Here is a 7,500-nt window from a genome sequence, read left to right on the forward strand (position 1 = left end):
GCTCAAATTCAGATATCATCACGATACCTGCGCCGGATAACGACATTCCTACCGAGTTCTATCTGCCCACTGCCTTACTTAATGTTTGATTGGCATCCATCCTTATTATTCCTCTACTTCTTTACCTATGTTTGATTGCTTCACTTGGCACTCCCTCACAGCATCTACTTGGGACTCCCTCACAGCATCTACTTGGCACTCCCTCACAGCATCTACTTGGCACTCCCTCACAGCATCTACTTGGCACTCCCTCACAGCATCTACTTGGCACTCCCTCACAGCATCACCTCTTTCACATGTGTATTTAAGATAAATTTCCCCCCTTGTATATCACAGCCAGGCTCCTGTGCCAGGTAATTCCACTACGGGCTCACCATAGCCCGTGCTACTTGGAACGTTTAGTTCCAAATAGCTGAATCTGAAACTAATGATAATTAATAAAGTTACTTTATCTTGAAGTTCGGTAACTTGATTGTTCTTCTTAATCCCGACAGTAAACAATTAAAAGCATAGAAAACTTATACTATAAAATTAACAATTGCAAGACTGGCCAAAGTTCGATTTTATCCTTGAGGAACTTAGATAAGAATTCCTTCCGAGCGCTAAATACATCCTTTGAGAAGCCTTTTATTGCGCGTGTATGTGTATAAAGTATATATGGAAGCTGATCAGAATTATATTTCACCTTTGTAAATGCACATTAATGACACTATGTAAAAGACACATCGAACACTTTATGTAGGGCATACGTAAATCTGTGTTTCTTTTTATTTACGTATGTAGGTTGGCTTAGCATTTTAAAAGCACCGAATCACCTTCTGTGGTTGATTGTTCAATAAACCCTTGAACTATATGTTTAACACATCTCTAACCCTGTCCATGGAGGACAGAAGAAAATGTATATATGCTGGTTAGCATTGTAAATGTGTGGCCACGTCTGTGGTAGAAAATAATAATAATAAAAAAATTGCGTGTGCGGCCCCAACATGGAAACCCTGCCTAAAGAAACACAAAAACCTAGAAAGTGTTCAATATTATGCAACAAGACTCGTTCCAGAGCAAAAGGGACTGAGCTATGAGGTAAAACTAAGGGAACTGGATCTCATTACGCAAGATATTATGAACAATGAACAAAGAAGATGAAGAAGCAATGTTCAAATTACGGAACAGAAAAGTAAGAGTTGAACGAGGGGGATTTAATTGAAAACACAAGATGAGTCCAAGTGATATTTGAAAGAACTTTTTCTTTCGTAAATCAGTGGAACGAACAAGATTAGGAAGTTGTTGAAGCCAGTTCGATGCAGGTGTTAGTCTCTGCATTGAACTACTGATGAGTGAAAGGCGGGTGTTTAGGAGCAGATGTTCGATCGTCCAAGCACAACTAGGTGAATATTCACACACAAACGCACACACAAACTGAAGATGTCCAACAAATGGCTATTAAAGTTAAACCCCAGTAAATGTAAGGTCATGAAACTAAGCGGAGGAAACTGGTGGCCAGACAAAGAATACCGAATGGGAGATGACGTCCTTTATGCAACGGACAGAGAGAAAGATCTAGAAGTTGATATCACGTCAAATCTGTCTCCTGAAGCACATATCAAAAGAATATAATCAGCGGCGTATGCAGGGCTGGCTTAAATCAGAACTGTCTTCAGAAACCTGTGTCAGGAATCTTTCAGAAACTTGTATTCCTCATATGTTAGTCCAATCCTAGAGTATGCGGCCCCAGCATGGAACCTGTACCTTGTCAAGCACAAGACTAAGCTGGAAAAATTTCAGAGGTATACCACTATGCTAGTCCCAGAACTAAGAGGCATGAGTTACGAGGAAAGGCTGCGTGAAATACACCTCACGTCGCTGGAAGACAGGAGAGCTCTGGGAGACATGATCAATACCTACAAAATTCTCAGAGGAATTGACAGGGTAGATAAAGATAAACTGTTTAACACGGGTGGTACGCGAACAAGGAGACACAGTTGGAAACTGAGTACCCACATGAGCCACAGGAACGTAAGAAATAACTTTTTGAGTGTCAGAGGAGTTAACAGGTGGAATGCATTAGGCAGTGATGTGGTGGAGGCTGACTCCATACACAGTTTCAAATGTAGATATGATAGAGCCCAGTAGGCTCAGAAATCTGTACACCAGTTGATTGACAGTTGAGAGGCGGGACCAAAGAGCCAGAGCTCAACCCCCGCAAACACAACTAGGTGAGTAAAACTAGGTGAATACACACACACACACACACACACACACACACACACACACACAGCTCACAAGTTGAATGTTGTATTTAAACTTATCTGACTAGCATCATTACTAAGCAAAATAAACAGCTTGATAGTCTGTTACTGGGTTACTCGACTGACTCGCTGGTGAGCTGAATGAATAAGTGAAAAATTAACTCACTGAATTTGTAGTGAATTGCCCTTTCTATTTTCCTACTCAACTGATATTACGATTCCTTTTACTTTGATAAATGATATCTATTATTTTAACGGGAAAGCCAAGTCTACTCAAACTGTACAACCAAGCTATACAGGAGTCTGTGTAGATAAATGTCTAGACGAAACAGATAGCTGGTAGAGTGCCGCCAGTATCCAGGGTACTGGTGGAACACGTGACCCCTGGCGACATGTTCTGCCTGTCAAGCTAATCCTCTGAACGGGTGACGTGGAAGAGAGGTTATGAGCACTCCATCCCGCCATAACACAGAGTTAGAGCCCCGGGGGACTGACCACCAAGAGTGGATGTTGACATATATACTCCGGCCTCTGGTCTTCCTGCCTCCCTGCCGCCTCTCTAATGGCAGGAGATGGGGCAGCGGTGAGAGATGAGAGAGGCTGGGAAGAAGGGTGGATGCTGGGGCATGCACTTCCTTCCTTCCTTCCTTCATCAGCCTCATCACAGGTCTATTTTTGGAGGACACGTTCCTTATAATGTCCCGCTGTTTTTATCATCTCTCAAGATGTGGAAATATTTCCTTGAGACGACGGCGTTTCGGTCCGTGCTGGCCCATTCTGAAGTCGATTGTGAATGGTCCACGACGGACCGAAACGTCGTCTTCCCTTCACTTTCCAGTGTATGGTTTGGTCAACATAGTTCAGCCATGTTATTGTTACTCCTCTTCTGCATTTCCTTAAGACGTTTGCCGCTGGAAATCTTCTTGGGAGCTGTTTATGAATGTGGCGACTCACAGAACCTTTGTATTGAAGTCTGAATAACAGATTTGAATCGTGTTTACCTCAAGGACATAATTGTGTTCTAAAGGATAGTATGGAAGACCCAGCTAGTTAAACCTTATCTGAGCTTATCCCGGCTCAATATTCAACAGAGGCCAGGTAATTTATCACGAGAAAGCACAAAAGCAAGGTGACAATACGTGTAAAACAAGGTGACAGCATATGGAAGGCAAGGTGACAATTGACGGAGAGCAAAGTGACAGTATATGGAGAGGCAAGGTGACAATAGACGGAGAGCAAAGTGACAGTATATGGAGAGGCAAGGTGACAATAGACGGAGAGCAAAGTGACAGTATATGGAGAGGCAAGGTGACAATAGACGGAGAGCAAAGTGACAGTATATGGAGAGGCAAGGTGACAATAGACGGAGAGCAAAGTGACAGTATATGGAGAGGCAAGGTGACAATTAGCCAGGTTCTGCCGGACCAAAAGTCCCAGCAGACGTTAAATAATATTATACGTGGCTCTGTATAAAATAAAATACTTCAAGGTGGCTTTTTTAAATATTTAACTTTAGATCCGTCATAAAATATAATACTTCTAATCCCTGTTTTTGAAACCTGAAATCAACATATATATATACTTACCTCAAAATATCAAAATTCCATCTACTATAATCAAACATACTGTACTGGTTGAAGCAAAATTTATTGCGAAGCAAAACAAAGCAAATTCTCTGAAGTTGATTGAATCCTCTTATCCTTTCTTCAAGATTACGATAATATGATAGAAAAATATCAGAACATTAAGTGATACTGAGAATGTTATTTTTCGTCCTTAGGGACTGTCGAGTATGGAAGGTTATAGAGACACTAGTAATCAATAGTAGACTGGCGTCTTGATAGTTAAAAGTTGTTGGGCTAGTACGTTTTTGGTTAGACAAAACGTCTGCATTCCTAACACAAAATGAGAAAAGGGGCTGGATTTAATCTGTATTGGGAGACAAGGTTCTCCTTGTATTAATCTTGCATCCTGCCTACTATGTCTTGTCATAGCGTATATGTTATGTATATTTCTATTTAATACTTACGCTCGCCTAGTTTGACTGGTGATGAATTAACGTGATTTTGAAAGTTTAAACTTTCGTTAAGCGCAGTAATGGTAACAGGCTTTGAGTCGCAGTCCATTAGGCCTCATGCATTTATTTATTAACATTTTAGCATGTGTTGCGATACCTTTATTAGTGGGATTTTTTTCATAGTTATTCCGTTTGCATTAATCTCATATATGTGTCAAAGTATTATATTGTGTTGAAGCATTTTCATGTTTTTCTGTTATATTTCCCATAATATTTTCTTGCGATAATGAAATGGATAAAGGGAATAAATTTTGGTTAGAAGTTTTTAAATAGGTTTATGTAGGATAAAAGTCAGATAATCAGCACACATTAATATTAATATATTATGTTGATTTTTTTCCTTATTGGTAAATATTGTCTAGTTTATAAAATCTCTATATCCTTCGTATTTTTAATGTGAGTTTCTGCTTCAAAATATTTTTTCCCATGAAGAGCATTGGCATAAATTTAAACCAGACATGTTACTGAAATAAAGTTATTTATGATACACAGTTAAGAAACTTGCAGCTTCAGTGTTACGTCTTAACAATTAACAGGGGAAGAAGGAGCTGGGGGAAGCTGTTAGCCTTCCAACAAGAGTCAGCAGACGTCTTTTCTGAGAAAAAACATAAAAAATCAATAAAAATAATTAAATATTTTTTTTCTCTCTCTCTCTCTCTCTCTCTCTCTCTCTCTCTCTCTCTCTCTCTCTCTCTCTCTCTCTCTCTCTCTCTCTCTCTCTCTCTCTCTCTCTCTCTCTCTCTCTCTCTCTGTCTCTCTGTCTCTCTCTGTCTCTCTCTGTCTCTCTCTGTCTGTCTCTCTCTCTCTCTCTCTCTCTCTCTCTCTCTCTCTCTCTCTCTCTCTCTCTCTCTCTCTCTCTCTCTCTCTCTCTCTCTCTCTCTCTCTCTCTCTCTCTCTCTCTCTCTCTCTCTCTCTCTCTCTCTCTCTCTCTCTCTCTCCCTCTCTATGTCCTTTTCAAACCCCCCCTTTCATCCATCTCCCTCCCTCCCTCCCTCCCCAATATCCCTCCATGTAACATATTGTCTCAACATTCCTGGTCCCGTCTCGATAGTTCATATACCACGCTAACACCATCATTGGCCCCTTAATAATGGCCCAATTACGGACAAGTAGCACTATTGCGTGCGCCATTTGGCAAGCAGTAAATTGAAATAACGCGAAGGAGGGTTTTTGAATGTCTCCGTTTACGCGCGTATTAAAAGACCTCTTCCCGTTGAAGATCCAAAAGCGAGGGCTCTTGTTTGTTACTTACAAAAATGACGAAGAAAAATTTGTCACTGACGATATGAAGGCTTTTATGTATTTGCTTTTATTCATGTTCGATTTCTGGTGTTTTGGGGGCGTTGAGAGCATCGATTTCCACGACTGTGCAAACTGTTGAATCAATCAGAACTTTGAATTTCTACGGTGGATAACCGGTATCTCTCTCTCTCTCTCTCTCTCTCTCTCTCTCTCTCTCTCTCTCTCTCTCTCTCTCTCTCTCTCTCTCTCTCTCTCTCTCTCTCTCTCTCTCTCTCTATATATATATATATATATATATATATATATATATATATACATATATATATATATATATATATATATATATATATATATATATATATATATATATATATATATATATATATATATATATATTAATATATTAATTTTTCATATATATATATATATGAAAAATGTTAAAAAAAAACACCTCAACACTTTGGAAAAACGAAGAGTAATTGATAACATGATTGAAAAAAACATGAAGGTATGAAAGGGCATAAAAATAGTAGATAGGAATAAAGTGGTCAACTCGAAGCGTTGGATGTAAATTGGATAAGTTTACATACAGTAAATATCTGGATAATTACCATTTTGGAAATAGTCGCGTTGATTCATGAAACCAATTACCGAGTGACAAATGGACGTCTGATGACTTGGTTGTTTCCAGCTAAGGTTTGACATATATATATATATATGAATGAGTTGAGGTGGATATAAAAAGGAACTAAATGGTTTCAAGCGTAGGTTAGACATATACACGAATGAGAATGGGGTGGTTTTGAATAGGAGTTGCCTCGTATGGGCCAATAAGCCTGTTGAAGTTACCTTCACTCTTATGTTCTTCTTATCAACTGCCTCCCACGTGTCAAAAAGGCATTCTGATAGTTCCTTTATTCTGATTGATTGATTGATAAAGATTAAGCCACCCAAGAGGTGGCACGGGCATGAATAGCCCGTAATTTATTCTGATGCTTTTGTGATAATATTTGAGTCAACGAAATGAATAATAAGTTTGAAGTGTGAATGATAAATTTGCAAAGTAAAAAGTAAGTTCCTAATGTTTATTCACCTTATCAAAAGATGAATGATAAGTTAGAAGGATGAATGATAAGTTAGAAGGATGAATGATGAGTTAGAAGGATGAATGATAAGTTAGAAAGATGAACGATAAGTTAGAAAGATGAATGGTAACTTAGGAAGGTTTATAGTAAGTTACGGAACAGGTAAGCTAGAAAGGTGAATGATTAGTTAGAAACATGAATGACAAGCTAGAAAGGCGAATGATAAGTTAGAAAGGTGAATGAAAAGTTAAAAAGGTAAATGATAAGTTAGAAAGTTAAATAATAAGTTAGAAAGATGAACTGAATGTAAGAGTTAATGAATGGAATGACTGAGAGGGACATGCAATAGGTTAAAGTTGACATGAATTAAGTTTGATTACATATCCATGACGCTAGAGTGAGACATGCAATAATGTAGAGTGAATGTTCACAGTACAACGTAAAATAACGTGATTATAAACAAGTGATCCAACTCACGTAAGTCTGAGTGAAAAATAAAATAAGTTAGGACTTTATATGAAAAAAATAGACTGTGAAATAAGTTATATTGAATATGAAATCTTATTATTGCAGGTATGCATTAAGTAGGAGTGAATATGCAGCTAAAGTAGAACGTATATGTAACACGTTATCTGTGATATGCGTTAGAGTTTGATATGCCAGAAGTTAGAGAGCTTGAGTGACGTTCTGTGTCGATATAAGAGTGGCTTATGTTCTGTGATTGATATCTTAGCCTCGTTGATTAATTGCTCCGGCAATATACAATCCACAACAGGAGTTGAAGGAGATAAATTTGAATAGCAATTAAGCCAAATGATAACGAAGCAGTTTAGGTGTCAGTTTAATGGCT

Source organism: Procambarus clarkii, chromosome 34, assembly GCF_040958095.1.
Source record: "Procambarus clarkii isolate CNS0578487 chromosome 34, FALCON_Pclarkii_2.0, whole genome shotgun sequence".
Taxonomy (NCBI): Eukaryota; Metazoa; Arthropoda; class Malacostraca; order Decapoda; family Cambaridae; genus Procambarus; species Procambarus clarkii.